The 15,061-nt window shown below is 34.2% G+C and overlaps 2 long non-coding RNA genes across 2 annotated transcripts; one reads left to right on the plus strand and one right to left on the minus strand.

The window, feature by feature from the left end:
• Positions 1-13,510: 13,510 nt before the first annotated feature.
• Positions 13,511-14,097, plus strand: LOC116160594. Its single transcript, XR_004143258.1, has 2 exons — positions 13,511-13,646; positions 13,698-14,097. It is a non-coding gene; the product is annotated as an uncharacterized LOC116160594 (long non-coding RNA).
• Positions 14,088-14,773, minus strand: LOC116160593. The gene is made up of 2 exons (XR_004143257.1): positions 14,335-14,773; positions 14,088-14,277 (listed from the first exon to the last, which is right to left on the minus strand). It is a non-coding gene; the product is annotated as an uncharacterized LOC116160593 (long non-coding RNA).
• Between the last annotated feature and the right edge of the window lie 288 nt (positions 14,774-15,061).

Consider the following 15,061-nt stretch of genomic DNA (forward strand, 5'->3'; position numbering starts at 1 on the left):
CGCAGTTCTTTTAGGACTCCACAATACGCTCAGAAACCTTTTGAAGGACGAAGTTGGTGGTCTTCATTTCTTCTTCAATCACGCAATTAATTTTTCGGCTATTTTTTCCATGATTTTGTTTAGATGGTCGTCCTTGTTGAAATACTGCGTTAACGCGTTCATTGTGATGTTGGATATTTCCAACATATCTTTTTCAATGTTGATGCGTTAAATAAATAAATTTTTTCGTAGATCACACTTTTTCACAAAATAATAACTACCAAACAAATAAATTAGTTATAATTGAGAGGCGGAACAAACTCGTCTATTCTGAACGAGACCTCATGCTCGAATAAATTGTTGATTTGTTTTCCCAATATAGAGAAAATAATGCAATTTAAATACCTTTTCGTCGTATGGAAGTAGGTGCACCATGCATTGCTTAGAAAAATATTACCTACAGTACAGAGGAATGGCGTCCGCGATACAGCCCCAATTTTTTCTTCATATTACAACCAAACTTGTGAGATCGCCTAAAGGAGAAATATCAGTCGCTTCTAGAGTACCTGAGTGTTCTATACCTATAGGGCCCACGTTTTTTAATTTACCCCAGGTGGACGTTTTGTTTGGCTTTGGAACCTGTAGTAATGATGGATCACCCTGTACTGAAATTTCAATTTCAAAGTGATGATATCCCATCCCAATTGACACAATCAACCCCTAATTCACAACAAAGTTTCAATTCAAAACTTAAGAAATTTAAACATAATTAAAGAGAGCAGCTCTCTTTAGTCTTTGCCAGATTGGATAGAACAAAAAAATTGACTCATCCGGAAAACAGATACTATCGACCTAGACGAACCTAACAAATCCCAATACTTTCTCTACCTTAAACTTTGGTAGTACCAAATTGAAATGGTACCTACCAGATATTACGATTCGATTACAAAAGGCACCAGTAGCGTGTCAGGGACGACATATTGCATGGAATTCAGAAAGAAAAATGTCTTGTTTATTTAGACGATATCAATTCGATAGGTTCAATCAATTAAATTTTGGGATTCAATTAAATCAATATTTAATCTAATTTGACCCTCGTCGTATCTTCTATGGTTTCGGACATCCCCATGAAAGACACCCTTACTATCTTAGACAGTGTATCTGGATACCGCACAGTAGTATTCAACGTTCCCTGTCTTCGTGAATGTGAGAATTTTGCTGTGGAGTTACGAAAATTAAATGTGCAGACCTTCTCTTACATTCCTGTTTATTGGATTCTAGGTAAATCATCTCTCCTGCCTCTACAGACCAGCAGATAGAGTATTAGACCTGGAGAATTCGCCCAGGAATTCCAGCCAAAGAAAGAACCTGCTAACGCAGAAGTCAACACTTTTAAATTTTTTGAAAGACATTAAAGTTATAATTATAGATAAGGGCAGCAGTTACGCAATGTTGGTGCTCGTAAAAATTCAGGAATTGGAGCACCACTCGTTAAACTGAAAGCGTTAATTAACTAAACCTGTACGATTCCATTCCACACGCCGTGTGTGTGGGCATTGTCTCCGTCAAAATACGTGACACACATACGTATCAAAATTCTGTTTTTTTTTTGCGGTCGGCGGAAAATTGTAAAATCTAGGATCGAGTCGCTTACGCTTTAAATTCCATTACAGAATACATGTGACAGTATCGTGTAGTAAACCCGTTGAACAATGCCATTAATCAAGAAGGTAAATGTTAACAATGTCCATACGCCCCATTACAATACCTGATACACCACACACGGCCGGTTTTAATTACGAAGGGTGGTCACAACACCTAGATAAACTTGCAATTTACTTCTTTTTACGAATTGCATCGGTTATTTGTCATTAATTAACAAACAATTTGCTATATGTAGCTGTTATTGATAAGATCTGATTTTACGGTATAAGCATGAAAATTGTTATAACCAGTTGTCAGTGTAAATGATGGTGTAAGTTGAGTGGAACGGCAATAAAATAGTGGATAAATGAACGCCCACCGTCACACACAGATAGCTGTCAAGCATCACTTCGTTGGTATTTACAAACGTAATGAGCCCGTTTAAGGATAACAGTCGACAGTAATAATGCTGAACGTGGGGAGGGACAGTAATGTTAATTAAATGATTCCCTCAAGACGAAGAAACTGTTAATTTTTAAAAACCGCAAACATGTCACAAAATATAACTTATGCCTCGATTAACACCCACCTTCATTTTAAAAGGCAGGGGGATGTACGGATTAACACGTAACATGTTTTCAACTAATTTAATTTAATATTAACAAGCGGTGCAAGTATAATATCAAAGTCGTTTGCCACCTACCTTGACTATCAAATTTAACATTAATTAATTAAAATGGAAGACCGAGGATTCGTTTTGGTTCAGAAGCTGATTCAAGCAAATTAAAGCTTCAAAACTTGCAATAATTCTATTCTATAAGTACATTTTTGTGTAAATTTTCAAATCTAACCATATATAAAAAATTCTATATGCCAAATTGAAATACATAATTAAAAACAATCGTCGTTTTCGACAAATTTCTATCCCATATTCAAATTTTAAATTATAGCTTATGCAAATTTAACGTTAATCCAATGCTAACTTTCTGTTACGAAAGTTTACTTTTACAATTTGTTTGTAAGATCGATCGCTCTATGTCAGTTTTGCTAAGAAAAAACTTTTGAAAAGTTTAAAGGAGTAGCGACATAAAACCGGGTCTTCTCCCCTACACCTTCGGGCTCGCATATAAAGAAACTATGGCCTGTATTAGGTGAGCCGTTTCGAATTTATTGAATCTCTCCAGCAAAAAAAGTTCGCACATGAATTCGTTTACAAGAAGCCGCTTCTTTTATTTATCTACCTGGGTTTTGGGTTGGTATAGCTTTTATTTCATAATCGCAATATTTTGAGTGGAAGGGCTCAAAAAATTTGTTATCGCAGCTAAATCAACGTGTTTAGTTTTCTATTTGGACGACCAAGGAAAGACGTTTCTTTTTGAAGAGTTTAAAATTAAATAAGGAATGAAAGGCCCTTGAATCTAACTAACAGTTAATTTCCCTGGAAACGAACTTATTGGCATGGAAGGGTGTAGCAGAAACTTCATCATTTCGTTAATTTCAATATTATTCAAGTTTAAAAATATACGTGGGTATTGCTTGAAATTGCAAACTTGTCTTGCAGTAGTCTTTGAATATAAAAATATATTCAAAGTCGTAGTGAAAGCAGGCGCTGGTTTAGTTTAGCAAAGGGAAATTCGCATTTGATATTCAAAGATCGAATTTTCTACAGGGTGTAAATGGAACTAGGGAACGCGATGTTTCTTGGAAGTTATTAGATATATAAAAAAATCTTTCAAATAAAATTTTTAGTGTTTCTAGTAAGCTACGTAAATCAGAAAAAAATATTTTAATTTTCGGAGATGTACCTATTTTTACTTTCTTTAAATGGTACCTACGCCCTGTCCCCTGTATATTTTTATACTATTTGGTAGGAAATGCTTTAAAAAAGTTTTATAAGTTATACCTTCTAAATTTAATAGAATTCGAAAATATTAAAATAGCTTTACTCGAAAATTAAAGCTGGCTATAAAAACAAAATTATTGAGTTATAAAACATTTTAAATTACAAATGTACATCAAATTATTGTCATACTGGTAACACTATAAAAATTGTTCAAAATTTTCACCGTTTTCTCGTATACAAAAATTGCGTCTTTTTAAAAAATGTTGATTTACAGTATTATTAATTTTATTATATAAGTTGTTCACAGCTTGTCTTATTCTATGTTTTAACTCTTCAAGTGTAGTAATGTGCGTAAAATAATTCTAATAATGTTTATTTAATCCTGTTTCGACATAAAAATGTATAGGACAAAGTCAAATATGAGTAGGTACAAACATACAATAAAACAATAAAACAAACACAGAAATACAATTAACGGTTTGTTACGTATCGAGATGCACCAGGATCATTTAAGAGTTCTTCAACGATAGAACATCTTGTCTAAAAGGAAGCTGACTAGTTTACGTTTGAACGTAGGTATAGAAGTTGTTGGTCGTTTTAATGGTAATTGGTAGACCACTGAAAATTTTAACTCCTATAATATAGGAACTGGACTGATTAACATTAGTTGTTCCTCGTGGCACTCTGAGGTCATTAGTATTTCTTGTGTGGTATTTGTGTATGTCACAGTTATGTAGAAGTTTATATTTATTTTTAAATATAATTTTACACACTTCCAGTTCTTGTTTTAAATAGTTTGTTACAACGGTTGAATTGTGGGCAGGTGCACCATCTTGTTGAAATATCATTCCGATGAGGTGCAAATGTGAGAGTTGAGGAGGGGGGGGGGCGCTCCGTGACAAAAATTAGATGGTTCTAGTTCCCCTAACTATATGGACAGTTATTCTAAACCAGGTTTTTATCCATTTCGAATTGAAATTGGCACACTTGGTTACATTGTTACATACCGGGTGGTGCCTAGCACGACGCAGCATAGGGATTTCACTGGTAATTTCTTTATAGTCAATTACTAGCTCCCCTAGTTATTTTAGAGCAAAAGTCTAAATACAATTTTTTTAGAGAAAAAAATACTGCATCTGTTCATACTATTAATTATAATTTTCCGTTTTTCAAAACCGTAGAAATCGACAAAAAAGGTTCATTTTACAATAAATCAAGTATGCATTGAAATTTCCTAAAAAAACAGCGATTACGTTTCATTCTTTGCCTTTGGCGTATATTAAATTTATACTTGTTTATAAATTAGTTAAAGAACTGCAAGTGCAATAACGTTCAAAATGTCCGTCAAAACCATCAGGAAAACGACAATACATTCAACGTTTTGGCTGCTTCAGTAGCGGAAAATCCGAATATAAGTTTCTTCAAATCAGTTTTTTTTCTTCGATTATGTAGGTACTCTGGTTCGGAAAATGATAAATAGTATCTGATGCAGATGCAGCATACATTCTCTAAAAAAACATTACCCTAAGATGCCTTTTATTGCGTCGGTTAGTTGAAACAGAATTAAATATGAAAATCGTTCGACGCCAAGCAACGATAGGTAACTTAGATATGATGCGCTTCTAGTTTGTTAAAAGATTCCAAAGCATAACTGATTTATAAAAATGTAATTTTTTATTTTGTCAATTTCTACGGTTTTGAAAAATGGAAAATTATAACTAATAGTATGAACAGATGCAGTATTTTTTTCTCTAAAAAAGACGTATTTAGACTTTTGCTCTAAAATAATTTGGGGAGCTAGTAATTGACTATAAGGAAATTACCATTGAAATCCCTATGCTGAGTTGCGCTATAGGCACCACCCTGTATATCCGTACACAGTATTTCTAACGAACGTTTTTAGAGGCTTTGGTACTAATTTGATACCTATCGATTAGATTTACCTGCACACACTGAAATAGAGTATCTATTTTTGGTACCCACTGAAATTAATAGTCATTCGGATAGGTACATGTGTACATTTAGCTTGACAGTAAAGTTAAATCGTACCTTTCGAGAAAGCAGTTAATTTTCCACTGATGTGGAAAGAAAGCATCAACAATGTGAAATTTAAAATTTTATGGATGTGTGTGTAGCTGTGTACCTATAAAATATGTAGTTGGTTATACATTAAACAAGGAATGGGATAATTAAAATTCTTCATTATAATGGGAGGGCATAATTTTTCAGTTTTTTTGACATCGTCTGTAATTTTTACGGTTTTTAAAATACAATAAATGAACCGCAAATCATTTATAGAGATATAAATGTAAAATAAATGTTAATTAACTAATTTAGGCGCGCTTTGATATTTTCGATACTTTACAGAACTAACAAAATTTTAGGCAATTAAACTGAGTCTTTGTCGGTATCAAATGCTAACATGTGCGCGCTTCTTCACAAGCATTTCTTGTAGTTCTGTGATCTTATCGGTTACCTAGACGCCAGCTTCTGATGAGTGAGGAACGTTAAGCAACATTTCATTCGAAGCTAGTTACACTCGCTTCAAACATAAACAATGAATGCCCGGTGTATAATTAGTTTTAAAAGAATTTTAAAAAAAATTTAATTAGCACAGGCGGTTATGAGCGTTAATTTTTTTATTATTTGCTTTGCGGTGGTGGTTTAATTTAAATAACGCTCGAGCTCGTGCGGTGGGATATAATTATCAATTGTGAGACCACCGCCGGCATTTAGTTTAATTAATAGTTGTTGTTACTTTGAAATATGTAACTGATACACATTGTAAGGACATGCTAATTAAAACTGACGAAACAATGAGAGGCGGACGTTATCATCTGTCGTGTTTTGAACGATATTCCTTTCGTATGGCGTTGCGTTCTTCGTAAACTGTGTCTCGTTATAGAAACTGTTAAGTACATCACCATTAATCTCAGACGCATGAAATGTCTGAAGGAGCAGTGCAGAACGTTTAATTTTAAAACAAGAACACCCCTGTCAATGTAAAGTTTGTTGTATTGGACTGAAATACAGTTGCCAACCTCCGCTATGTCGGCATTCTAACTCTTTGTGTAATAAAATAGTACAGCACAGTTGGCAAACATTGAACCGAATCATTAATTGCACATTTTCAAACGCAAGTTTCAGTGAGGATAGCAATTATATAGACTGAACAAGCTGACGTACATACATTTCAATTTCAAAACTTTTACTTTTGGACTTACTGATGCGGATGGTAACGGAAATTGATCCACACCTCAAGCAGACGCCTATTGGTTTTCCAAAAAAAGTGAAAATTTTACTACCTAAATGCTAAAAAACCTCTACTTCTCCTTCTAATGTCATCCAGGTAGTTCGAAAACTATCAGCATGTTAGTACATTTTAGTAATTTAAAACCAAAAGGGGAAGGTTTTTGAACGAGCTAAAAGATGACAGACAAATATACGGGGTGTTCGATGAGATGAGATTTTTTAATATGAAGCTTTGTAATTTTGGACCTACAAAGAATTAATAAGAGATCCTGTATATTAATGGTTTCCTAGTAGATGTAATATTTGTTTGACTTTTACTTTACCTAGAATAAGGGCGTGGAATCAAAATTTCAGTAGTAATTTTGAGAGTAACCTGACGCTTACAAACGTCAAATTTTTCTTTTAAATCAAATTACCATTAAAACTACATGTGCTTCGTGTATTAACCATATAAAAAAGTCGTACAATTACACGTAGAATAAACAAATGCACAAATACAGGGGGCTCGATTTAAAAAATGTACCTTTTTAGCGTCCTACTTTGTGAACGCACCCTGTATAATTCAAAATAGTTTTTAAATGTGGAGAATCTTCAACCATATAAGAATACAAAATTACTCTATCGAAAATCTTCAAGGCAAAGCGCACCATAACCATACCAAGAGCCACTAAAAAAATAACAGCAACAATCTAGGAAATTTCAAGATAGGGCTAATGAAATCGCACTCAGGAGATACACTGCCTTTTTTTGAGCCCCGAAAAAAAAATTGTCTCAGATCGACCCGGAAAAAAAATTTTCTTGTAGAATGTGGCCCGTAAAATCCATAATTTCAAACAGTTCCAAGATTGGGCTACTAGTTCAAAAGTTACAGCCCTTTGAATTTTTTTCCAAAATTGGTTTCTAGTCTATAACTTTTGATTGAGAAGTCTGATCGAAAAAGTACGAATTGATTTGGATTCTACGCACCCAAATTAATAAGAAAAAGTGTTTTCCCGAGAAATTTTGGTGTAGTCGAATTTTGGTAAAAAAGGAAGGTTATACTGCGCACTGATGAAGGGATGGGGAGATCGATTTTTTAGCAAATTCGCATATGGTTAATTAGTTATTATCTTTCTACTGACTGCACTGCCTCATTTTTTATCCATTAATGATGAAAACCTAATCACGGGCCCACCTTAAGTAAGTAATGCAGAAATTAATTTTAAGCGATATATTTATGGCTTTAATTGTGGAACAAGTAACGCAGTAACTATAAATTTATTGTCTTCATTACTTTAAATGACTTTTGCATAAATAAAGAATAATTAATTTACTTTTCCCATCGGAATATTAATGAATTGGCCGAGTACTTGACGTTCTTGCCTTACCTTAACACGCTTACGACGGGAAATCAGTAACAATTTATGATCCTAAGTACCTATTTAATGAAACGTTATTTCTATAAAAGAAAACACAGCACTCGTAAAGACGCCGTATTTATTTAACGGATGATGACTTTAAAACCTATTTGTGTAAACCGATACGCTGTAACAGCGGAGCTCGGATGTGTATTCCTATGGTTTAAAAGTTGATTTAATTACGTAAACGTGTCACCTTTGCATTCTAATTACACCATAGATTCCGAAAGTGTTCTTTAATATGGGCCCGGGTGGCATTTAAAGGGATGTATCCGAAAGTTTATTACTTACAATAGCTGTGATATTGAGATACAATAACATGAATAGCATTGTTGAGAGTTCAAGTTGGGAGTATGCAAAATTCTTGGCAATTTCGGGACGTCATGGCAAGTGGAAGTACAGAAACGTCTACAGATTCAATTAATGTGAACAATAGAGGCATTCCTGCTGCAAATGGCGGTTTCAAGAACAATTAATTGCATTGTATTATCTCTGCAATCCTTGCTCAGCTGTGGAAGAATTGCCGAACAATTAGTCGGGTACAAACGAAATGAAATATTCTTAGTTATATATTTCTTGGGAAGAGTTTTAGAACGTAGTAATTACGTTTTTTATTAAGAATCTCATTCATTATTGCGGTCGGAGGGGCTGCTAGGTAAATTACGCATGGTTGATCTACCGTTAATTAATTCTTTAATGGATGTTGGAATACATTTACTGAATTAAAATAATTAATCCCATTTTTGCAAACTTTATTCTTCAGACGGCCATGCTTCTAAGTTGTCTACAATGTCATTAGAGACGAAAAACACTTCAAATTCCGTTATGAGCATCGACCAGGTTTGTTTTTTAAGATGAATAACTAATAAAACGCATCCCACAGTCGCTCAAAATGCCTCTACATGGCGACTAGCAACTACAACAAGACAATTTGCGTGACAACCTGTTACAGAGCGTTTCCAGTAGGTATTTGTTTTAGAAAATAAAGTGTAATCCTTTAACTCCATTTGCTTTTGTTATGAATTATTAGCGGTAGCAGGTGCACGTCTGGTTAGACTGAAGCCGCATTAGCATGTATAATCCGTGTAGTATACGTCCCAAGGGAAGTTGCTTTACGTTTTCCTACAATCACTGGCTTGTACAATTATATGCGTATAAAGCGAATTGTAATTCAATTTGACAGCCTGCGAGTCTCGCGTCAGTTTACATAAAAACCCCAATATTATTATAATGCACGGAAAAGACAAAAAAATTGTGATCATGATCGAAATCGGATAAAATTAATGACCAAAAGGAACCCCAACAGTAAATCAGACGCGACAAGTGACACTTGTTCGAGCTCTTGTTTGAATACGTGCTGTGTGAACCACCAACCACCTAGTGGAAGAAATATGACCTAACGTTGGGTCATCGAGTGGTTTGTTATAAATTGGCCCCGTTTAGGATTTACTTATGCAACCGATTTATTACGGAATTAAAATTGAATTTTTCCTTGTATTTTTTTATTACACTGAATCTCCCCTGGGCAATTTTATAAATGACATTCGCTTCATCTGTCTTCTTCACTTTTTTTGTAATTATACAACTTTGGGGAATAATTCACAGGCGGAAGGCATTCTACAATTACTCGTTTCATTAATTTATTATCTCGCGCGGTTTCGACACTATAGATTCAATCGATTAGCGACTGTGAGTGGATGAAGCGAGAAAAATCGAGACATTTTCACATTTTGATTTTTCTTTTATTATTTGTATAGCAATGCCTCACAAGATTTAATTTCCTACAAACTCTTTTAAGATGAAATATCTTATAAAAAAGTCCACTAATATTTCTCTGACGAATAATGGCCGAGGCACCCACGTTCTTTTCATAATACAGCATTAGAAATAGATAATATCCCCCAACAGCATGGTCATCTTATGCAAAAGGAATCCAACATTGGATGGGGTGGGGGTTATTGTGTGTGTGTAAAGTGACAGTTTATACATAAATGTGAAAAAGGGGGTGAAACAGCCAGATGTAGCTGCAGAAACCATTTATGCAAGTGTCATAATTTAGAAAACTGCACAATTGATGACCATTCTGAAGATCTGGGTCAAGATGATCTAATGAAGAACCACGTTATTCATCAATAAATTGAAGTTCTTGTATAAACATATCTGCAACTAGTCCCATACCTTTTAACACCAAATCCGACATCTTGACTACCTACTCAAGCACACTGTCGTGGAAACCAACTTTGACCAAGCGTACCAAGTTGTCACACAAGTGCGCTTGGACTATGTCAATTGGGCTTTACTCAAAAGAAGCAATTACTTCCAATAAATTCGAATGCTATTTTGGGTTTCTGATCCGAACGTGCTTCTAGCAGTGGATTTCATAAAAAAATTCGCGATTGATGTTTTCTAGTTTATCTAAAAGTGTTCTAAGAGGCGATGTTCTTAATTTGGAATTTATCTTAATTAGTGTTAGGAAAATTTGATTATCTTGAAAGTATCAGAATAGTAAACTAGAACATGCAATTCCAAAGTGTACTCATTGTTAACACGAGTGTGGGAGCGTTAGTAAGATAAAGGCGATACCGTAGATGTTAAATATACAGAGATTATCATGTAGATTTAACGAATGTGGAGCTTTACAAAGTTTGAGGATAGGCCTTTATTATTACAGGCACAGTTTAAATCTGTTCGCTATCACTAAAACCAAATATGGTAATTATTATAATGAACCACGCACATGACTAATAAATTCCACTGTTTTCAATTAAAGCTGTTTAAGAAAACAACGAGCGGATGTAAGTACACGATGCAGGCGTGGAGCCAAGATTATGTAAATATCCAGCAACAGATGTCTACAATCATTCCTCCCTTAATCTGCTCTTGATCCCACTTTTAATGTTACTTCGCTCGCGTATAGTGCGTTTCAAAATATTTTCTTAATAAACGAAACCTCGATCTGATATTATATTTTATCAATCCCGAAACCGAGGGTTGCGCCGTTACACGTTCGTATATTAGAAATTAGGAACGCCATTGAAAATTTATTCACGAAATTAATTGAATAATTCATACCACAATTTGTTATTCATCACCATCGTTTCTGTCTATCATCTGACTAATTAGGGCTTTGAAATGACGTAAAATTAATTGCGTTACGTTTTCTGGGCTGATTTTAATATTGTTCAAACTTGATGTAATTGTATTACCGCGGCGAATGCAGTTTCTGGTACGGAAAATTGACTTGGGGTACTCGCTCTCATTCGTCAAGGATTAAACGTGACACTTGAAAATTTGTAACAGTGATATTCGAGGAACGCGACAGGGATGTTAACTATAACTTCAGTAAATCACTTTTTCAGCATTAGCCCGACTGATAAGTGCTAAAAATAATTTTTAAAGCGGCGGACGCGTGAGTAATTTAAGAACGCACTCTGCCAAAAGTAGCTCAACATTTACTCAATCTTAATCTGGAAACTACACGAGCTGCCTTTCGAGACAAATGACGGAAATTTGTAAGGACCGTGCACGTATTTCATTAAGCAAATGAAATTTGTTACAATAATCGTACTCGTTTAATTTAAAATAATTAAATTTAATATGGCGGTGTCGTGGCCCCAATCAATTTTTAAATGCAGGCAACGTTGCGCGGAGAACCGATGGTAATTTAAGCGTCATTACTTATGGGTGTTTCTTACATTTCAAATTGTAGACTTAATGGTCTCCGAACGTATCTCGAATTCCTAATGTAGCGTTTCTTTTCGCTCTTTTTTGGAATAAAATTAAGAACTGAAATGCATGGAAAAAGATGGGCGGCGTCCTTTAGAAATAATAATGCTTACTTTGTGGTGTTATTACTAATTTAGAAATGGGCAAGAATTCGCAGAAATTATTAATGGCAATGCGAATAAATCCTTGTAGTGTCAATACCACTACTAATATGGATAGCTTTAGATTTTCGCTTTCGCAAGAACCGCACAAAAATACTAATACCTAAATATTATTATTATTATTATTCCTGTATACCACTTTTCACGCGACCGATTTTGCAAAATTTCCCGATATCTCCGAAAGTATTCGGAATTTTTTCAGTTCCAAAACTGCATTTTGTTAAGCATCAAAATACGCAACTTTACCATATTTAAACTACCTACCTATTCCAGTTCCCGAGATACCCATGGTGGCCCTCGAATTTGAATCAGCCTGATATGTCAAAAAAAAGTTTAAAGATAAACGAGGGATGAATATATACAAAGGATACATACAAATGACAGATATATCGGGAAGCAACAATCAGGCCTTTACTAAAGGATGAAATCCCACCATTTTTACATAATTTAATTATACGAGGTTTCGATGCACCTCTCATAAATGGGTGGTGAAGAAATACATATTTAGAATAGAAGAGGGAATTGTGTAATGAGAATTAAAGGTAGACAGTATTTACTACCTCAAAGAAGACAATTTGTTGACTTCTTAACGTCTGAAATAAAAGCAGTTGTCAATGGATTGTGAATTCTTCAGGAATTTTTTTTCTTATGTGCAACTATTCTTCAAAGGGAAAAGATGATTATTTCCGGATCAGGCATTAGAAGCTTACTAACAAAAAGAATGAATATGTGGAACAATAATTTATTTGATGTATTGCTACAAGAGGCCATAAGAGCAATCGTCAATGAAAAAAGTCCCATACTCATCTGACTGACATAAGACTCGAATTTTTACAGGATTGGTAAAAAAAAGGAAAGGAAAAAAACATGTTCTAATAGACGTTGTTCTTTAGAATCTAAACTGCAAACATTTTATTACAACAAAATTGATAGAGTTATTAAACAGATTGGCAAAAAAGAAACTTTTTCGGAAAAACTATCTAGCCTTTTCCAGGAATTTTTAAGTTATCCAGCCATCGCTCTCATTCATCTTAAGATCGTGTCTAAAGATCAGTGTGGGTTTTTTTAATTCTGGTCCGCTGAGACTGGGAAAGACGAAACCGCCAACAAACATTTTCGTCCACTTTTGACTACTAGAATTGATAAAGTTAGATTATACGCAATAGACACTAAAAAACACAAATTCCTACTTTACTATTATATTATGTCGGGAAATATTACTTTCAAAATGGAACCCTTAATAGTATATTATTATACGAGCATATAAAGTGTGCGATTATGACACGAGGTGAAGTTTGCAACACGAGCCGAAGGCGAGTGTTGTAAATTTCCGAGTGTCATAATCGCCTTTATATGCAAGTAAAATACGCTATTTTATCTACGACTATTTAATTAAATAGAAAATGCGGCATCTGAATCAGTTTGAAACGTAGCAACTTCATAGCGGTAGCGCAATGTACGCCTATGGCACAGATTTAAATATTTAAATCTGTGCCTATGGTTTGGTTTGCGTTCGTTCATTCGTTGACGGTATTTAACCTCAAATCTAATTCAATGTATCGCAATGTACCTAAGTGGCGAACTAAATATGCAATTTATCTAAAGTTCCCAGAAGTCATTAATTCAACACGTAATTACCTACACGTAAGATTATTGCTAATATAAATGGTTGTCATTCATTTTTCATTGTTTTAGATTGTGACATAACCTATGGAAGTAAGGTGGATATTTATGTGATGTACCTGTACAACTATTCTCTAAATCCGATCCCGATGTATCAATTATGTCTGCAGAAATTGTTACACAGCTGCCAAATGGAATACAATATTTTGTTTCGCATACATAATCTAATTTTTCAAAGACTTCGTTACGCTTCTCCGACCTGCATCCAAGAAGTTTCTTCCTCTTTTAGAAACGAAGTTTAAGCAATGAAAGCATAGTTTTATTGCAAATTTAAGGGCAAGGGGTGTTTTTTATTAGTTAACGTACATATTGTAGCCATCTATTTAAGTAATTTGGTCAATGCCTAGTATGTAAGACCTGTTACGAATTATCAATTCTTAAATAAATCATGCAAAACGGTGGTTAAGTGCTACGACAATTTGTATCCTTTATTGTCAACGAGTTTACAATATGTTATTGTTTTGTATCGTGGCACAATTTCGACAACAATACCACATATGTTGTACGAAACATATTTCTCTTCGTAAAAGGCTGAAACTTATAGGTTATACCTAGCATAATCTTCAAATGGGGCTTCCGATAATCCATTATGCTACAAATAATGCCTTGTGAATATGAAGGTACAGATACTTTAAATACAAACGAAAACCTTATTCATGCTCATGCAGAATATTTGTATCAGCGAAGGTATCTGTCGTTAAGTAACGTTGCCTGAACTTGCCAATGACTTCAGGTATTTTACAAGTTTATTTCATCCCATTTTATAAATATCGCACATATCTCGTCATAGGGGTGGATCAAGTTCCTGTATTAATTGTTTTTCAAATAAACCTACAAAGTTAAGCGTACGTAACCCGAAATCTCTCATTTCTAACCTAAGAAATGCTTAATTCAAAACAAAACTGACAGGTAGTACATACGAGATGGGCGGTTCTATTTTTAGTACATATGCAATTATGAACTTATACATATGCAATTATGAGAAATATATAGTGACATAAAGTAGTTGTATATAAGGATTTTAGAGGAACCGATAATAATGCATATCATAATTCGCTAAAATATAGTGACGTTATTTGAGCGTTATTTAATAGTCGTAGATTAAAAAATATATATTTTACCGTAAAATAAAATTACAGCTTTACTTTTATTTACCTACTCGACGTTATCCTGATACACCCCACTTTTATTACTATAGCCACTTTAATCTTCTTTATTACGAAATTAAATTCTTAAAAAAAAGAGATTTCGCATTAAATGGCGCACTTAAGGAAGAGGGATATAGCCTCGCTGGTAAAATAAATCTAGTAATTATAAAGGGGGTTGCGATAGCTACTAAATTGACATTTCCTGTTTACAAATCTATTTTTAAATTG

The sequence above is a fragment of the Photinus pyralis genome, unplaced genomic scaffold (assembly GCF_008802855.1).
Source record: "Photinus pyralis isolate 1611_PpyrPB1 unplaced genomic scaffold, Ppyr1.3 Ppyr1.4_LG1, whole genome shotgun sequence".
Taxonomy (NCBI): Eukaryota; Metazoa; Arthropoda; class Insecta; order Coleoptera; family Lampyridae; genus Photinus; species Photinus pyralis.